This window comes from Alosa pseudoharengus, unplaced genomic scaffold, assembly GCF_046254945.1.
Source record: "Alosa pseudoharengus isolate Yale_2024_CS ecotype anadromous, Long Island Sound unplaced genomic scaffold, YU_APseudo_1.1 YU_APseudo_1.1_scf_2, whole genome shotgun sequence".
In the NCBI taxonomy this organism is placed as follows: Eukaryota; Metazoa; Chordata; class Actinopteri; order Clupeiformes; family Clupeidae; genus Alosa; species Alosa pseudoharengus.
In genome coordinates, this window is record NW_027468663.1 from 14,195,414 (window position 1) to 14,214,744 (window position 19,331).

Consider the following 19,331-nt stretch of genomic DNA (forward strand, 5'->3'; position numbering starts at 1 on the left):
GTCTTTCCTTCACTCTCTCTGTCTCTTCCTTCACTCTTTCCCTTTATCCATCTCTCACCATGGACAAACACCCTTTCTGTCTCTCTCTCTCTCTCTCCATTTCGTCCATTCGTCTGCTTCTCATTTCAGGCCTTGTCGGGGGGAGGGGGGGCTGTAGTGGTTCACGTCACACCATCCATGCCAAAGGGGTGAGATTAATTTGGATTTACAATTATAATGTCCAATTACGTGCCTCTGATCTAAAGGCACTACTGTACTGTACTACTGCCCCCCCCCCCCCAGCACTACTCTTAACAGGGTTATTTGTGCCTCTTGATACACAAACTGTAGGGGGCCCACAGCGATTTCAGTGATACAGTGATTCTCTGTCCTCAAAGTGGCAAGTGATATGACCAGCTATTAATTAGGGCCACAGCCAGGCTCATACAGAAACATTTAATGAAACCATGGAAAGGTTTGGGGTAGCAACATTAAAATGAAGCTAAAGTGTTTTTGAGTGTTGTGGCGAAGAGTGGGCTGTTAAAATATAGGTCTAGCATGTTAGCATGGTGGTTTCTTTAGTTGACATTAAATTGTAAAAAAAAATCATACGACTTCAGGCTGAATTTGAACTCATTTGAACCCAGATACAACCTGATACTGATGGAGCCGACAACTGTCATTAACTATCATTAACAGGATATGTAAAAACCTATGAAGGTTAATTTAATGCAGACAACCATTTTAGAATTTGAAAAAAAGATTCATGGATGGAAATATAGCTTTTGTGAGTAGCCCTTTATTAAGTGGTGATTACATTTATTTTATATCAGAGCAAAGCAAAACTACCCACAGTTTAATTCACAGCCTACTAATGTGGTAAAGTGTTCAAAAAGTGAGCTCTACACTGATGCAAACCAGTACTACAAGAAACTGTAGTATCTATTTAACATATACTATAAAATGTTGTAAAACCTGTAGTGAGCTGTATTGTTTTTGAGTAGATACAGTTTTCAAAACTCTGTCTTTTTTTCAAAACTCCACACACAAAACCCACAACTGCTCACACAAAATGCAAAATGCCTCAAATCTCCAGCAAAATGACACACAACAATCAAAATGTCGCAAACACATCTTTAAACCAAACATTCGCCTCACATTACAAACACGTTTTCCATAATATGACATTTTGGATACATCATGTACACACTGTTGCTTCGTGTACTCATAGGCCTATAGACCCTCTCAACTGCAGAAACAAACAATCCTAAGCCTTCCTATGGCATTTCTGGAGTCACAGAAAAATGTATTGAGCTAATGGTACTGTAACATGGGGACAAACTGGATGGTGTTCAGTAAAGTAATGAGTGTTTACACATGTGAAGAGAGAGAGAGTGAAGCACTGGTGATTTATTGTGGCATTTTGATGGGTTGTGTTTGAAAAACGAAATCAAGTTACTTCCTGTTAGATTTTTGTGTGAAAATTGTGTGTGGTGTTTTGCAAAATGTGTTTTAGTCAATTGAAAACTCAATGAGTCAAACACGGAGAATTAGTGTATGGTTTTGCAGATTTGGTGTGGGGTTATGATGTTTGGAAGACATGTTTAGAAAATTGTGTGACAAGAAAAGATTTAGTGTGTAAGCAGTTGAAAAAAACTGTAATAGTGCTGGGCTATAGAATGGCCTATTCAGGGCACAGCCGCAGGGAATTCTGGGATATGTCCTCGGTTGGCTTGTCCTGCTAGCATGACATCATCCTTCGTTCATCTCGTCAGAGGCCATTCATGAGGAGCAATGACCTGCAAAGCACAATGGTGTGTGTGTGTGTGTGTGTGTGTGTGTGTAAGAGGACACAAAGGGAGACCAAACAATATAAGTAACATCTGCATGGGGATGCAGATTATGCTTCATCATAGTTTGTGTGCTGATATTTAAGTTACATTGAATGCCTCTGGTTGTTTTGTATTGTTCTCTCTCTCTCTCTGTGCGTGCAAGAAGGGAGATAGAGAGAGGTTTGTGTGTGTGTGTGTGTGTGTGTGTGTGTGTGTGTGTGTGTGTGTGTGAGTGAGTGTGTTTTATGTGTGTGAGAGTTGTGTGTGTTGTGTTTGATTCATCCCTCTATGGTGGCTGCGCTGATCTGAGCACAGTGTGAGACAGTGAGGACAGATGTCTGGCTTTGAGGGCCCGTGTGTACATCATATAGAGAGCTGCTGGAATTTGGTGGCACGTCAATTAATTCACTGGCGAGACCCGTCAGCACATTGCTGCTGCTCTCCGTCATTGTCTCTCTATTCAATGGAACTGTCTCTGTCCTTCCCTCTTTCTTTCAGTCCCTCTCTCTCTCTCTCTCTCTCTCTCACTTCATCTCTGTGGATCTCTCTTTTCCCCTTTCTCTCAAGACAGAAGAAGTTTGAGTTTGAGTAAGCAGTATGAAAAAGTGTACATAGTAAAATTTTGCCATACATTTTAAAATATTTGACTATTTTGTTTATGCACATTGTTTATATTTTAATACCTAATTATACATGTATTTATTATACTTTTTATAATTATAATTTATAATGTATTATAACATTTTACTATATATATATATAATATTCCCAGGCAGAATAGCACTGTCACATTAACTTTTAAAAGATCATATTTGTGGAGAGAGTATAATATATCCTGCAATGGGATTTGAATAGGCTGGAGGATGGAGGAAGCATTGTGTTATGTTTATTTTTAACTTTAATAAATCAGGCTATCTGGTAAATAAGCTGATCAGGCATGCTAGGAGCCGCCGAAGCTGAGAGGGATATGGCGATACTAGGTGTATTCATTCTTTTATCTTCAGTGGGGGTGCTCCAAAGATGAGCTGATTAATAAATGAGTGGATGTTGTGTCTGCATCTCTCTCTCTCTCTCTGTCTCTTCTCTCTGTGAGGCCAATATTAATGTTGTTGTGTTGCTTAGATCGCTATTTCCCACTATTTGTATTTGTCTTATTCTATACCCGCCTTTCCGTTCTCTTGTTTGCTCTCATTCTCTTTCACTCCCTCGCTCGCTCCCTTTGTTTCTGGTTCTCTGTCCATCTCTCTCTCTCCCTTTCTCCCCCTCTCTCCCTCTTTCTCTGCTGTAAATGGCATCAGCCCCATGTCTTGCTCTTACTGCCCTGCCTGATGCCTGAGTGGAGATGAGAGGACAGGGCCAAAAGCCTCCTCCACTGAAGAGGCCACATTAAGAGCACATACACACACTCTCTCTCAAACACACACACACACACACACACACACACACACACACACACACACACTTCTTAACACAGGGGAAGAATTGCAGATCCAAACATTGATTGAAGCATGTTACAGGTTCAGACAGGTATGATCAAACACAGAATAATTTGTGTTATTCATCCTGCACTAGTGATTGTGGGTAGACATGGTATTGTTGTTTCCAAATGGATACATTACCTATTATGGTGGACATGGAGCAGTACGTTGCTAATCTGTATGCATTTGACTTGCATAGTCCACACAGTTTCAACCCGTGTAAAACAGGATTTTGCATATGCCCAAAACTCCCAAACACAAGAACGATTAGTTTGCAATGAAAACCCAGGTTTGTGATACTGTTACGAAGTGTAACAAGTGGCTGATATTTTAAAAACTTGAGTTGAAACAAGTGTCCATTTACAATCAATCAGAACATTCTATTTCAATTATAGTCACATTTTTACTATTTACATCTATGATGGTGATGTCCGGGGTAGTATCTTCGCCAAAGAACCAGTCAATCAGTCCATTTGCACAGCAAGGTGTTTGTATATTTTTTATTACCTCCTGCAAATCTTAAAGCTTTGTGACACACACACACACACACACGCACACACTCACACACACAAATACATGCACAGGATCACACATGGAAAGAAATGAACACCCTTGACACAGAAATGTGTGAAAAATTTCTACAGCGTCACTTAAATGGAATGCTGCATTTTAGAATAGGTGCTCACCGAATAGTATGGTATGGAAAACAACTAACCCTTTTTTGCTTATCTTCTGTGTGTTTTCAGGTGGTCCAGAGTAAAGGATGGGGATGAAGTGAATGTTAAGGATGCCATGGGAGGACAAGACCTGCATCTTCACCTGAGCCTGGTTCAACTTATGCATAGTAAAGACGTCCTTGGCAAGGGCTGTTGTACAGTTAATGCATGTTAACCGAACAAAACGCACTCCAGGTTTTGGCTGACGGGTGATTGTATGGTAGGTGGTCTAAGCGGTGGTGTAAAAGCAGAGTAGCATTAGTAAAAGCACATGGATAAGGTAAGCACAGTAGAGCAAATCACTTCTTAGCAATGTTGGTGCAAAAGAAGCAGCAGCATCATTCTGTGTAGCACTATTTTGAATGAACGGATGGAGGAATCTGCTTTCCTGTTGAACAGAATGTTCATACACACACAGACACACACACACACACACACACACACACACACACACACACACACACACACACACACACACACACACACACACACACACACACACACACACACACACACACACACAGCTTCCTAACAGCCTGTCAAGCAATGTTGCCAGTCTCAGATATGTAACTGCCATCAATGACTGTTGCTCAAAGAGAGCCATATTTAATCACTCTTACACTGTACTTGTGAGCTGACAGCTTGGTGATGAGGCATGGTCTGCACTAGGGCTGCAACTAACGGTTATTTTAATAGTAATTTAATCCATCAATTATTTTATTGATAAATGGATTATTGTTATCAATAACATTTCCGGAAATGGTGAAAAACACGCCAAAGATATTTAGTTTACTAAAGTTGAAAGTATTCAGGTTTAAGAAGCTTCAATCAGAGAATTTTTGAGTATTTTCCTTAAAAACTGACAAACCGATAACCAAAATAGTTGTAAAGTAATTTAACAGTTGACAACTAATCAATACATTTATCAATTGTTGTAGCCCTAATCTACACAGACATGTTACAGTCTTTTTTTCACAAGGTCATCACACTTCAAGACTGGCTCTCAATGGATGGTAGGGACTGGGGAAGATGGCTGACCTATTTATCTGTTAGTTTTCCCTGCCCACACTGTCTGTTTATACATCTGTCCACTCTGTGTGTCTTTCTCACTCATATGATCTTTAATGGACGTTAATAAATCCACTGTGTTTTTAATGGGTAACTGGTGATGTCTTCAAACGGAGCTGGGACCAAAGTGCTATTAAAACTTCGCAATGTTTAATTTGCTCCCCAGAGTCATACACACCCTCTCCCTCACACACTCACCCAGACACACACATACACACACACACACACACACAAGCATGCTTTGGTGAACATTCAACGCTGTCGGTGAGTTTGATGTGAAGTGTATGAAACCATCGACCGTTGATTGTACCCCACGGCCTGGATTTCCTGCGCCGGAAAATCAGCACATGGACCAGGAATATCAGCACCCTCAACACCTGATAATGTGTGAAAGGCATAAGGTCTACAAGGCTTGAAATGTGAAGTGTGACTTTATGTGTGTGTGTATGCGAGTGTGTGAGTGCAAGAGTGAACGAGTGGAATAGAGAGTATGCTGCTTGAGTATGTGAGTTTGTGTGTGTGTGCATGTGTGTGAGAGAGAGTATATGTGAGTGTGTGTGTATGTGTTCCGTTTCATGTATTCAGGATAAGAATGCCCTCCTGTTAAAAGGTCACAATCAACATTCATTGCTGTCGGTGGGTTCAACACAGTGGAAAGCTCACCGAACAATGAGTGCAACTGTGTCCCAGATTCTCTCGCTCTCTCTCGTCTTCTCTTAATGTCACAGAGCCCTATCGCCACCAGATGCGTTTTTATTTATTCATTCCTCCATGTTAGCCTGGTCTTCAGGAGGTTGGCTGTCACCGAGGAGGTGTGTGTGTGTGTGGTTGGGGGGCGCTCGCCTCCTACCCCGGATGGTGTAATTGAAGGTTGTGGTGTTCATCAGGGAAGATGGGGGGGGGGGCTTTCAGGAGTGGTGGTGGAAGGAAATGAGGGATGAATGTGTAATCATCTGGATTTTCATCTCATCTGGCCGCTTTGTTCTGCGTTTTTTATTTGTCAAATTACATGCTGTGTGTTTGTATGGCAGCAGGCCGGAGAGGAACCAGGAACTAATTGGCCTATGCTTTTCCAGCACGACTTCCTCAGCTGTCGCTTTTGTCAGCGATAGCCCTCCTCTTCCTCCAATTTTATGTTTCCGTCTATGAGTGTGTGTGCATGTAAGTTCGAGATACAGCAGCAAATGAGTAGCACTGATTGAGCCCCATAGCCAGTAACTCGCTAGTCATCCGCTGTGACTCATCTCTATTTCATGCAGGGCTGGCAGGCTCGTTTGTGGGTCAATGGGTTATGTGTGCTCCAGGCATGTTGGCTAGTTTCCTAAGACTGGGAGACTTTGAAACCCAGACAGAGAGCTTCACCTAGAGCATTCTGGAGCATGTCAGAGAAAAACACTTGTCATTTAGTTGAAAAGGAAGAATAAAGTGTAATGTACAGCCTTCAGCGCACAGTGGATGGTATTTTGGTATTTTGCACAAGCTTTAGCAGGCGATAATGCAATAAAGATATATATATTATGAAACATCTAACACCTAGGCTATAATTATTCATAGGTGAGGCATCACACATCAGAATGGGTATCAAAGGAGGATTTTTTCTCATCTGCTTTTCCACATAAAAATAATGTGTCTTGTAATTGTCTTGTAATGGCTGAGCAAAATAAAATGACACTAACAAACGTTAAATGTCCAGTTAAATACTGTTTTGTGACTTGAATAAAATCTGCTAAGTACATTTCAATGAAGTGTTTTTGTTTCCTTCATTATCTTTATGTACTTTGTAGGGTATGTTTTGTTGATAAATTATGAAATTTCCGCACAAGGTTGTAACCCTTGGCAGCCTGTATCTATCTCTTTATGTAGCATTTTCTGTATTTATTCTATGGGGAAACCCAGGCTAGAAGGATGTGCTAACTTAAGAACTCTGTGGTTTGCTTGTAGAGCATGTTTTACTTTGACTCTTCCTTAAGGTCCACTGACTCGAGTCATGTTATGATCCCCAAATGTTTCCTGAGACATCTGCTGACCAAGCATAAGACCTTTTAGGATGTCTAGAGGCAAGGATCAGCAATGTTTGTTACACACACACCTACACACACACACACACTGAAGACGTACACACGGAGAGAACAGAAGGATTGTTCCCATTTGCCTGTAAGCAGTTTCTCCTCCACTGAATCTTCACTGAGCAGCACAGTGTTATTTTGCCTGGCTGGGCTGCCTTTTCTCTCGTATGGAGAAACAAAGTCCTTAAAGTTTGGTCCATTCATTTGGTGTTGTGAATCCATAAGAAAGGAATTTAACATTGCCTCTTAGTACAATGAGTAGGTTTACTCAGCACAGCTCCAGTGTCCGCTCTAATTGTAGTGCAGTTAGAAACACAAAGTGCTCGATTGTGAAATCACCAAAGTGACCAAACGCCACACGAGACCACCAGTCATTCAGACCACGTGAGGTTTGGCTTGGCACATGCATGCATGAGGAAGCAGCTACTGTCTCAAGAACCGATGGCAGACTCAGCGATGACTTGGGTAGTCTTAGCGCCTCCTGAGCTTTCTGTTGAGACTGGCGTGGTCCCACTCCCCACGCCTTCTTCATTATTCAATGGAAAGCACTCGGAGTGCAACGGTGCGGAGTGACGCTGGCGATGTAATGAAGGCTGTCATGGCGTGGGGGTGAGTGGGTCCGGTTCTGTCCAATTAGCCCAGAAGAGGTGCTGGACTGGAGTCAGGCCAACTGCACCATCATGAACTCATCTTGAGTAACTTTCATGTCTTTGAAAACCAGAGATCTCAGGTTTTTCCCATACAGAAATGTAGATACTAAAATTGATATGACTTTTGTGACCTCAGGCCCACTTCTGATTATGTAAAAAAAATATCAGAGGACCACCTTCTCAAGTAAATGAAAAAGAAAAGTGGTCTATAAAAGTTTAAGACCACCATTGAGAAGATGTATCACACTGATGTTTCGACCAATCACTGATGATTCAATGAAAAGAGGAGATCAGACTCTGCAGGCACTTCACAAAGAACAAGGTGTGATTAGAAAAAATGTCCCTCTCCCCTCCCTGTCTGTATCCACACTATTAAATGGTTCAAGTTTAGTAATGTAGGCCATTAACATGATGAGAAAAGTAGATATTGGAGTAAAGGGCAGACATATTAGTAACAGTAAGGTAACATAGTATTTAACAACACACTATTATTTCCTGAGTTTTGAGGTCTTGGTGGCCCACCACTGTTTGGATGCTGTAGGCTATGTCAGATTTTCACCAGGGTACAAAATGGCACCTGAATGCTTGTGGCAGAGACTATGTTTGCTTTCTAATGTAACTATTTTAGGTTAAATTCTTAAATTAAGTCGCTGTATTATTGCGTGGTCCTTTCCTGTATTCATCTTATTTACTATAGCTGCGCAAAATAAAATCAGTTTTTTAATCAACCACCATGGTCTGGAGTAATGGATCATGAATGTGAATCATGTCCCATGTAGCCTATAGGCTACTGTAATAAACTAATACTGCATAACCCATCTACGTTGTGTTGTATTGCTGTTCCAGAGTAAATCTCTTAGCCTACGTAGACCATGTAGGCTACTTTGTTTTCATGAAGGACGGCGTATGAAATATGTGTGTCACATTAACCCCGGAGGACTGGGGTCTACCGTCTACAGCTGCAGAAAGAAAGACGCTGAAAATATTCAGTGCCAGCTTCTGGCACACCAATGGCAACCACAGACTCTAAATATGTTATCCTGAGAAAAGAGTATTATGCAATTGTACTGTTTCTCCATTTGTGCACAGAATTGTATCTATACATCCTATGCAGCTCTTGTAGCCAGCTTACACTGTGTGTGTAAATTCTTGTCTCCCACTGTTGTTGGTCTGTGTATTTCCATTGTTGCTGGTTAGTTTCTTGACCAATAGCGGGTGCTTTGGTCATCTAACTTGAAACTTGCTGCGAGAGTAGGCCTACACAGCCATGGCTGACAGAGTGTTGGGCTGATTGGATCTGTCATCGCTTCTTGTAACTCTATTTTCAGTGCATTTGTTTAATATGAGCTACTGATCCCTTCGTTTGGTCAACAGAAGCTACAAAACAACATGCCGTGCTATTGCAGTAATATCATATGTTGTCCTACATGAAGCAGTGGTCGTTCAAATGTAACATTAATTCGCAGACAGGAAATAAACACAATTAGAGGGAGAGCGCTGAAGTAAAAAATAAAATATAAAGTAATCAGAGATGTGTATCAATTGCTACACCGCTATGCGCAGCTGCAGGTGGATTCGAGGTTGATTCCAGGAGTTATATAATGTCGCCCTCTGGTGGTAGTTTGAATATAATGCCCAGTGAGCAATTGTAGTTATACTGAATTTTCAGAGGCAATCACCATCGCTTACACACAGGGGGCAATCCATAACCATTGGTTAGATTCTAAAACCTAGTTGACAACAGGACCTGTGTAGCTTGACTACTTAACAAATTAATTGCAATTTCAGTTTTTGTATTCAGTTTAAATAATTTAGTTATTGGGGGCCAAGCAGCGAAGCTGCGAAGGCACCCATTGAGTTACTAGCTTTTCCTATTATTATTATTATACATCCGCCATTGGAGTCTATGGCAGCCCATAGAACGCCTGGCTAAAAAGTGCAGATTTTTTGGCAGAAAGTTTCAGGACACTCCACTGACCATTCACACTCATTTACGGACCTCTAAACCCAGCCATCTAGCGCCACCAACAGGTCAAAATCTGGCCGAAAATTGAACCGCTGGGTCTAAAGTTATGAAATTTGGCACACTGATTCAGCACTGTCCCATGATCACTCTCACCAATTTCCAGAACTCTATGCCCAACACTCTAGCGCCACCAATGGGTCGAACCTGGATTGCATTCACGCATGTGACCATTGAACGGTGCGTCCGATTTTCACATATCAGGCACCGTTGGAATCCCTGGACCGACCTAAGTTCAATGACCCCTATTACGTCACTTTCTTCCATATTGGACCTCCGCCATATTGGATTTAGTCCAAACTCTACGAAAAGTTTCAGCGGTCAGAAATTTCATCCGATTTTCATGCATTACATTAATACACAGGATTAGATGTTAAAATCCCTTGTGCCAAAATCCAAGGTAAAAACACATTCAGAAGCCCCTGCTCAAGTTTAACTTTAAAAAGCACACTACCCACAAATCCGCCAACAAATGGTCACAAGCACAATGCAAATGGCCTATCCAACAGCAGTAGCCTATATAGTATGCGGCATGTCATTGGGGTTATCAAGTGGGCACCCTCATTCACCGATGTTTCGTTAAGTTAGGCCCACGACACCTCATGAAGGCTTAACAGTGAAACCAGCGTCCTGGAGACACTCCCCTCCATGCTGCCACCATATTACCACATTGAAATATCCAATACTCAAAATACTCTTAACCAGCCCAGGCATGGTCTAAGTTGGCTAGGTCGGTCCGTCCCGTTGATGTGGACTGAACCATAAACCATAAGGAACCTTAGCCAAGTACCATCACCCTAGGCACAGCCCATCACAAACACAAAACAAATTAGCCAGTTAGCTTAGCCCATTATCTTAGGCCCCATCCCAAACACAAAACAAATTAGCCAGCAGTTAGCAGTTAGCTTACGCCCCATGCTGCCCCATATTACCACAACAAGCATCCAAATACCCTTAACCAACCTAGGCATGGTCTAAGTTGGCTAGGTCGGTCCGTCCCGTTGATGTGGACTGAACCATAAACCATAAAGAACCTTAGCCAAGTACCATCAACCTAGGCACAGTCCATCACAAACACAAAACAAATGAGCCAGTTAGCTTACCTTAGCTTGCGCCCCAGGAAGGGTAACTTCTCCTTACCCACCACCAAAACAAATGAGCCAGTTAGCTTACCTTAGCTTGCGCCCCAGGAAAGGTAACTTCTCCTTACCCACGACCAAAACAAATGAGCCAGTTAGCTTACCTTAGCTTGCGCCCCAGGAAGGGTAACTTCTCCTTACCCACAACCATTCGCTTGCCCGTTCTGCTGCTAAGGACATGTTACTAACCACCTGCCTTAGACTTCGACCACAAATGCCCAATTCAGACAGCAAGCCAATGAACTTGGCGGAGATTATCTTCTCCCCGAGCCGCACAAACGATACTTGTCAGATTTTTCAATTTCATTTTTGTTTGCCCGTGACAGCCAATCAAATATGGTGATGAAGCCGCCAAACAGGAAGTGGACAAACATCTAGGTGACGCTTTGAGTTAACATACACAAGACTTGATACCATTAGTCAGGACACTGTCCCAATCACTCACAGCAATTTTCATGCATATACATTGAACACTCTAGTGCCACCACCAGTTCAAAGCTGGACATGCGTTCATGCGCGTGATCCTTGACTCTTTTGTCTGATTTTCACAATTGAGGTAGCGTCTGAATCCTTGAACAATCTCGAGTTCATTGACCCCTATCCCGTCACTTTCCGCCATATTGGACCTCCGCCATATTGGATTTAGTCCAAACTCTACGAAAAGTTTCAGCGGTTACAAATTTCATCCGATTTTCACAGAACTTGGCGGAGATGATCTTCAGACCGAGCCGCATAAACGATACTTGTCAGATTTTTTATTTTCAAGTTTGTTTGCCCGTGACAGCCAATTACACATGGCGACGATGCCGCCTAACAGGAAGTGGGCTAACATCTCGGCTACGCTTTAATGTATGAAGTCCAAACTTGGTACAGGGACTTGGTATCTGATTGTGAGGACGCCCTAGGAAATTGGCATCATTTGGCCTCTATAGGGGGCGCTGCAATACAGGAAGTGAGCTTGTATCTCAGCAACGCTTTGATGTACGAAGTCCAAACTTGGTATAGAGACTTGGTACCTGATTGTGGGGATGCACTAGGAAACTGGCATCATTTGGCTTCTACAGGGGGCGCTGCAATACAGGAAGTGAGCTTGTATCTCAGCCGTTCTTTATCCAATTGCCATCAAACTTGCTGTGAGTGGTTGCTCATGCCATGGCAACGCCATTCCTGCTATAGCGCATTGCTTGGCCCCCGCATTGCTGCTTGCAGCTATATTTTAGTATATTTTTATAATACAGTTTTTCTCAATCACTTTGGTTAATTTCTTGAATCATCATTAACATTTGCACAACAGTTAGTGCAATATTGCATTATGCACAATTTGAGCAAACTGCACCCTATATGGATTACCTGCAAAAGCGCATATCTTGCGCAAAATGTTTGTTTATGTTTCAAAAGTATTTATACCAATGAAACTGTCAGTGCCATCAAAATGACAAGTCCTTACGCCATTGTAATAACTCTGTCTCTGGTATTTTCTAATGAACAACATGCAAGGCATCACTATTTTCTATGTGACTATTTCAAAACTACAAAGTTACACAATGTGTGTGGAGGGGGTCGATTGCAAGAGGATATATTTCAAAGTTTTTGCTGTTGACAGACATTGTGACAGTATAAAGAAAACAGCTTTTACAGCATTGTGCAAATGAAAAATGACGAATATACAGTAAAAAAAAAAAACCTTGGTCAGAGCTGTGCACCACTGTACATCTTTCTATATATCCTGATGTTCCTGTCTGTCAGGTCACAGATATGTATGTATGCTAGACAGACTATAACTAGTTATGACAGCTAGTTCAACACATTTGCAAGTAATGACTAATGAAATAAGGCCAATTGTTTTATTGGGTAGGATTATTCAGCATGGAACCAGTATAGTGCATTTTATCCAACATGACATTAGCAATTGAAAATTTAAAAAACAGCAGACATTTGTGCAAAATCAGTTGCATGGGGGAGACACTGCTTTAATGATGTGCACAAGTGATGAGATGATATTGAGTTTTGAGAATTTAAATTCTGATCTAAGAAATGGGCCAAAGTGACCGAGAAAAACTTTACAATAACAAAGGTATATACATATAATTTATATATTCAATTTCTATTAAATGTTGGGTGTGAAGAAAATGGACTTGACAAGTGTCAATGATAACTATGGGTTGAAATGGGTTGAATACCTTCGATCGGGTCCGGGAACACAAAAGGTTGAAACATTGAACTACTATACCACAGCCCAAGGCTCAATGACATTTACACCTCTAGCCTTTTCACTGAAAAACAACTGTTCAAAATCATAGCATAAGAGGTCATAAAAGGTGTGTGTTTATCTTTACTGCCTATATTTGCCTATATACTTATTTGCCAGAGTTTTAAACCAATGCTTACACTGCCAAAGAGAGTGCAAAAAAGACTTCTAAAAAATCTATTTGTATTGTTTTTAGTATAAAGAGACTTACCTAGCACGCTCCCGTAAGATCATTTTGACTTAAATTAAGGAGTCTTATCAAGACAAATGCTCAACGCACTGGCAGCCAAATTGCTTGTTTTTAAGTCAAATTAGCTTAATGCACTGGCAGCCAAATTTGCTTGTTTCAATTTATTAAGTCAAATGATTTTACGAGAAAGCGCTAGTCTCTTCATACTAAAAACTACCAACTAGATTTTTTTGGTCTTGATATAAGATTAATAGTTGGTTAGATTTGATTGGATAAGCAGTTTTTGCAGTGTAAGACAAAACTCTTTCACAAATTTCATTTACTGCACCTTTCTTAACATCATTCTTTGCTCTATTTGTATTTTAATTATATAAATTATTGCTTCTCTGCTCATTTGTTTTTAATCCTGTATTTTATCTTTTAACTGCACTCTCTGTTTGACTGTTTTAATTTTATATTTTAATTTTACTGTTTTGAAGATGTTTTATTCTATTATTATTTACTTTATAAGCTACTTTTAACTTATTTTATGTTCTTAACACTGTAAAACACATTTAGTTGCCTGTGTATGAAATACGCTATATAAATAAAACTGCACTGCCTTGCCTATATCTTTGTGCCTAAATCTTTGTACACACTCCACAGTTATGAGCATTGCATTTGTGCTGTGAGCTTCCTTAACTACATTGCAGTATGGCCACGCTCAGATTTCAATCTTGGATCTGAAAAATGGCAGTCACTGGGAAGGTTGGAGTCGTTTGACTTGTCAAAGACACACACCAGTTGTCTGAGGCTCAGAGTTTGCCAGATCCCTAGTGGTCTTTGTCAGGCACACCACAATACACTTCTTATATACAGTATACAGTCTATGGTCTTCATACGGTTGATTATTGGAAACAAATAACATCATGAAATGAAGCACAGGAAACAGTAGGAAAACTAAAACAGTACCATGTTTTTAACTTGACACACACATTTTAAAAAGGAAAGGCGGTTACTAACTTGTTGCCTTTGGACATCTCAGATTCTTGGTCCAGTATAAAGGACAGCCTCCGCTGCAACATAGAGACAGTAAGGTACATTTCAACTACCAGTACTTTATCTTCACCACAAACCTTCATGGTACTGCTGCACAATTATTTTTTGGACTTTTAGTTTGTGCCTCATTTTGAAGCATATTATGCTTACTATTTCCATTATTACCGCCATCTTCCTCAGATAAACCGTACCCTTCTCAATATCCTACCCATTGAATGTATCAACCCTCTGATCAGTGAGTGGATAACCAAGTTGACTGTGTATCAGATGCTCTTGATCATGACCTTGGCCTTGACTCCTGTGCACACAAAGGGTTTATCTGTTCACAACAAATATGGTAAAAAAAACAGTATGAGCAATTCATGCACTTCACCTGTACATTCAGTTCACAGACAAACACTCTGGTGGATATCCCTGCAGTCAGCATGCTCCTTCAAAACTTGTAACATCAGTGGCATTGTGCTGTGTGATAAAACTGCCTTTTAGTGTGACCAGTCCACGGAACAGTAGAACAATCATGTTTTCAAATCAGCATCTTGATTTGCCACACGTCAGGTGAATGGATTATCTAAGGTGAAGTTCTCACTAACACAGATTTTATCAAATTGTTGAACAAAATTCGAGATAAATAAGCCTTTTTGCAAGTATAGAAGAAATATCACATATTTTACTTCAATTCATGGAAAAATGGCAGCAAAAACACAAAAGTGCTGCTTAAAATAACATCCTCTGCCCCGTCATTTAATATCCTCTGAGTAATGATGGCACCCACGTACCCATCCGTCAAACAGGAGTGACAGCGGGTGAAAGGAAGTGTGTGTAGGTATGGACAGACCCTGGCCCATAAGCAGCTCCTTGAGGAGCCCTGGGGGGCACCACCCAGAGAGATCCATCATGTTGGTAAAATGGAGCTTGATAGGTTGGCAAACTCCCATGTTGTGTTGATGCCATTTCTAGGTAATGACTAAGCATTATGCAATGGAAAATTAGGGACTTGAGGATCCAAAAGAATATTAGGGATGACTATTTGTCTTTCCTAAATGCTGCCTCAGGTCAACTTAAACCGAGAAGTCCGATATGGACTATACATGCATTTGCAGAGTAACTTTAGATGTGTAGACTGTAAACTGAGAATGATTGCTTGGCTCTCATATTCAACAGTGCTGTCAGATGCTTGGCCACTAACAGGATTACAATCCCTTCCTTTATTTGAAACTGTTGCTAGCATACAAAAACAACAGTAATGCATGCAAAAGCAATCACCTCAAACCCATCAATTGTACAGCGACAAGACACCTACGCGATCCCTAAAGCAGTCTGAAATTATTGCTGCACTTCTGAAGTGCATGTTTGGCAGACAGCGGTCACAGTATCAGAGCAACCAAACCCTAACCCTAACCCTTTCAAACAACTTATTGACATTTCAATTTCTTTTAAGCCAGATTTTATATTTTCTATATCTTTATGCTTTATTAATATATTCATGTTATTTTATGTATTTATTATCCATCTTTAGTGTCGGAATTATATAAGAGAGGTCAGAAATAAGTACATTATACTGCCATGCATTATTACAGGAGGCTGACCTGTTTTAATCAACAAGGATTTTATTATTCTAAAAAGTCGATCAGTGTTCTTCATTCAATTAACGTTACACACTTGATATGAATGATTCCTCTGTTGTGGGTTACTGTATTCATAGCATTACAAAAATAATGTGAAATACCAGCCAGTTAAAATCAAGCATAGAAACTCTTATTTTGTAGATGTGAGCTCAAATGTGTGCTGTGACTCATGGTGAATCTCTTTTGACTTGCTATGAATAGAGGTTTCATTCATTCATAGCTCCTATGAATAGAAAAATATTATTTATGACTAGATTTGACTGTACTACAATGAAATAGCAATAACAAAGAATGATGTGGCCAAACAGCCTTTGGAATGTGTTGATGTGCATGTCAGGTGGGAAAATGGAACTCATGATATGTTGTGAGCAGGTAGAGACATACCCTTTACGATAACGGCAGAACAATGTGTTTAATTTGGGGCAGACAACTGTTGAGTGAGTTAGAGGCAGACACACACACTCTAAATTGTTGTGACAAGTTTTTTCTTGAAAAAAAAAGTACAAATGGAAACTCACTCACCTGGCTATCCTCATTTACCCCTGAAACTGTGATTAATGCAAACGATGAGTGCCCAACAATTTGACAACCAATTTAACATAATACAAGACGATGAACACACACAGGCACATCATGAGTAGTGTTGACACGATAAACAAATGAATACCTTCTGAACCAAGTAGACACTTGTAGCTCTTCATTTTTTGATGAAATCTAGTACATTTTCTTCCTCAAAAAATAAAAAATATCTAAAATATCTCTTCCTCAAAAAATATCTAACTGACATCTGCAATATGAACCCCAACCTCAAAGTTGGGTTTTGCCCAAATAAAACCAAATAAGAAATGAAATGTACAGCATGATAGTGACTAGATTTCTTAAAACTGGAATAGCATAGACAGAATACCTCCATCGGTTTTAATAGTGTTAATGCTGACTCTGCCACCCCACACAAAGCGAGTCAGACAATAGAGATTAAAGCTGTAATGTTTAAGGTTTTAATGAACAAATAAAAAGGTAAGAAAATAAAGTAGAAGGTTTGACTGCTGATTATCTCTCAACCACCAAGGAATTACACATCTATTCCTTACTAAAATGACCAAACAGAGAGTCTCCTTCTTTCAGTGCTTCAGAGAAGTGCCTTAGAAACATCTGACTAATTTAAACCATGGTTCCTTCAAGTTTTTTCCCCCAATCTTTTGAGGACCATTATGAATGAAATGTGTACCATTGAGAGAAAAGAACAACGATACATCACCGATGCAATAAAACATGTTGAAAAATTGTGGGAGCATTTAAATAATCATTTTAGGGGGAGTGTTACATGAGCATGAACACAAAGACATATCAATTTACTGAAAACCTATGTTCATGTCTTAATGCATATTAGACCTTTTAAGGCCTAGAATTCATATTATTACATTACATAGACTTTTTCCTGACTTTTTAAGGCCCTGTGGAAAGCTTGTTCAACACTGAATGAAAGTAGTCCTTCATTGTCCTGAAGCACAAGAAAATGTCAGGCAGCCAAAAATAAAGCACTTACCTTCAACCTCCTCTGAGAAGCTCAGTAGAGAACAGTGGGTTACTGTCATGCTTTCGTGGTTCCAGGAGTTGCATAAAAGAAGTCAAATTGTGCATCAGTGTCCTCCTTCACATAGTTTTCCATGAACATGCGATATAATACACTCATAGGTCACATTAATTTGTCAGAGGAAAGACTATATTACCAGCCAATAATGATACAAAATGACAAAGAATAATATATTTTGCTTACTACCTATAAGATATGATAACCTTTTTCACCTTTAAAAATGTCCACATACTCTTTTCTGTGGCTACTCTCTGATTGGATACAAACGTCTTTCATTTTTAGTCAGATGAATCTCACAAAACACAAATACATGTCAAATACAATCACCATTTCCCAAAGTTTCTGTTCACTGATAGAGAGACACACAGATACTTTATTGTCTGATGATGTCTAAAACATGTTCTTGCATAGCCTAGCATAGCAGGCAGCTCCTTTTGCCCACACAACCATACAATACAATCACAGCAGACAAAGGAGAAAAATCCTTTCACTGTATATTTGATCTATTAAGTTTTAAAAAGTGCTTCAATTTGTGCGTCAATCCTATTATATCACAGGGCCTGTAACTGCGATTTGAAAGGTTCAAATTCAATATATGTTGACTATTATAAATGCTGACTATTAACTGGTATACTATCAATAAAAAGTATTCAAATGTTTTTATGGCCAGTATAGTTATATAGCCTACAATAGGCCTATATTTGGCCTTACAAAACCAATTAACTGACATAAAAAGGTTATTTGGGGATCCACTGGCGAGTCATTACTGCTTTGATGGAAATGAATGGCTCAGGTATCCAAGTCAAACAATCCCTTCCTTCTCCTATTGACTTCTTCTGTCAGCAACTAATCTAAATCAGACCTGACACAATGGAATCTATCTTAATGAGTGCCTCAAATGTTCAGTGATTTTACACGCTCCTCCGTTTCCTTCTGGAAATGAATAATAAACAAATCATCCTATATTAGAGATAATTGTGGGTGTTTAAACTGATTTATGGTCTGAAAATTATAAACTCACCTCAAGGTGAAACACTTACTTACTGTCTTTTTCCCGAAAGATTTTGAATTCTTAATCAGTGACATTTTGTTTTATTCTGCAAGTCATAGTTATGCAACTATTTATTTCAACCTTGCACATTTGGTTTGTGGTTTATGGCTAAACGACATGTTCAATTTTATTTTAAAAATACAGTCCTTATAAATCCCAGCATTTTTAAAGGGATTTAACAAAGAACATTGTCATGTTGGAGGTCAGTGAGCTGCGTTGATTTGAACAGACTGTAAACGCACGCCTTGTAAGGAGCTCACCGACGGTATAAGTTAAACTCAACAAAAATAAGGTATCACGGTTTTTGCGGAGCACTGTTTGACATACTGCCACTCCCCATGAAATAAAATAGCCTATATTCTATCCCTGAAATAATTGCAATTCTACATGTTCCTCTATGTGTTGATAATAATAATAATAACAATAATAATAATAAGCTTTATTTGTATAGCCTTTCATACACAGAAATCAGCTCAAAGTGCTTTACATCTGGAACATTTAATACAATAATAGAGAAAAATGTAACAATACAAACAAGCTTTTTAAAAGAGGTTTACAGAATTTGCCTGTACAGAGGCAGGGTGTTCCATAGTACATAATGGATAAAAGCAGCTTCTCCGCTTTGCTTGTGGAG

At 39.8% G+C, this 19,331-nt stretch overlaps 1 long non-coding RNA gene across 1 annotated transcript in view; it reads left to right on the forward strand.

The window, feature by feature from the left end:
- The window catches only part of LOC143133899 (uncharacterized), a 26,627-nt gene extending 21,335 nt beyond the window's left edge, over positions 1-5,292 (forward strand). The window contains exon 3 of the long non-coding RNA XR_012988565.1: positions 4,036-5,292. This is a non-coding gene — a long non-coding RNA (uncharacterized LOC143133899). The remainder of the gene's footprint in view (positions 1-4,035) is intronic.
- The last annotated feature ends 14,039 nt before the right edge of the window (positions 5,293-19,331 follow it).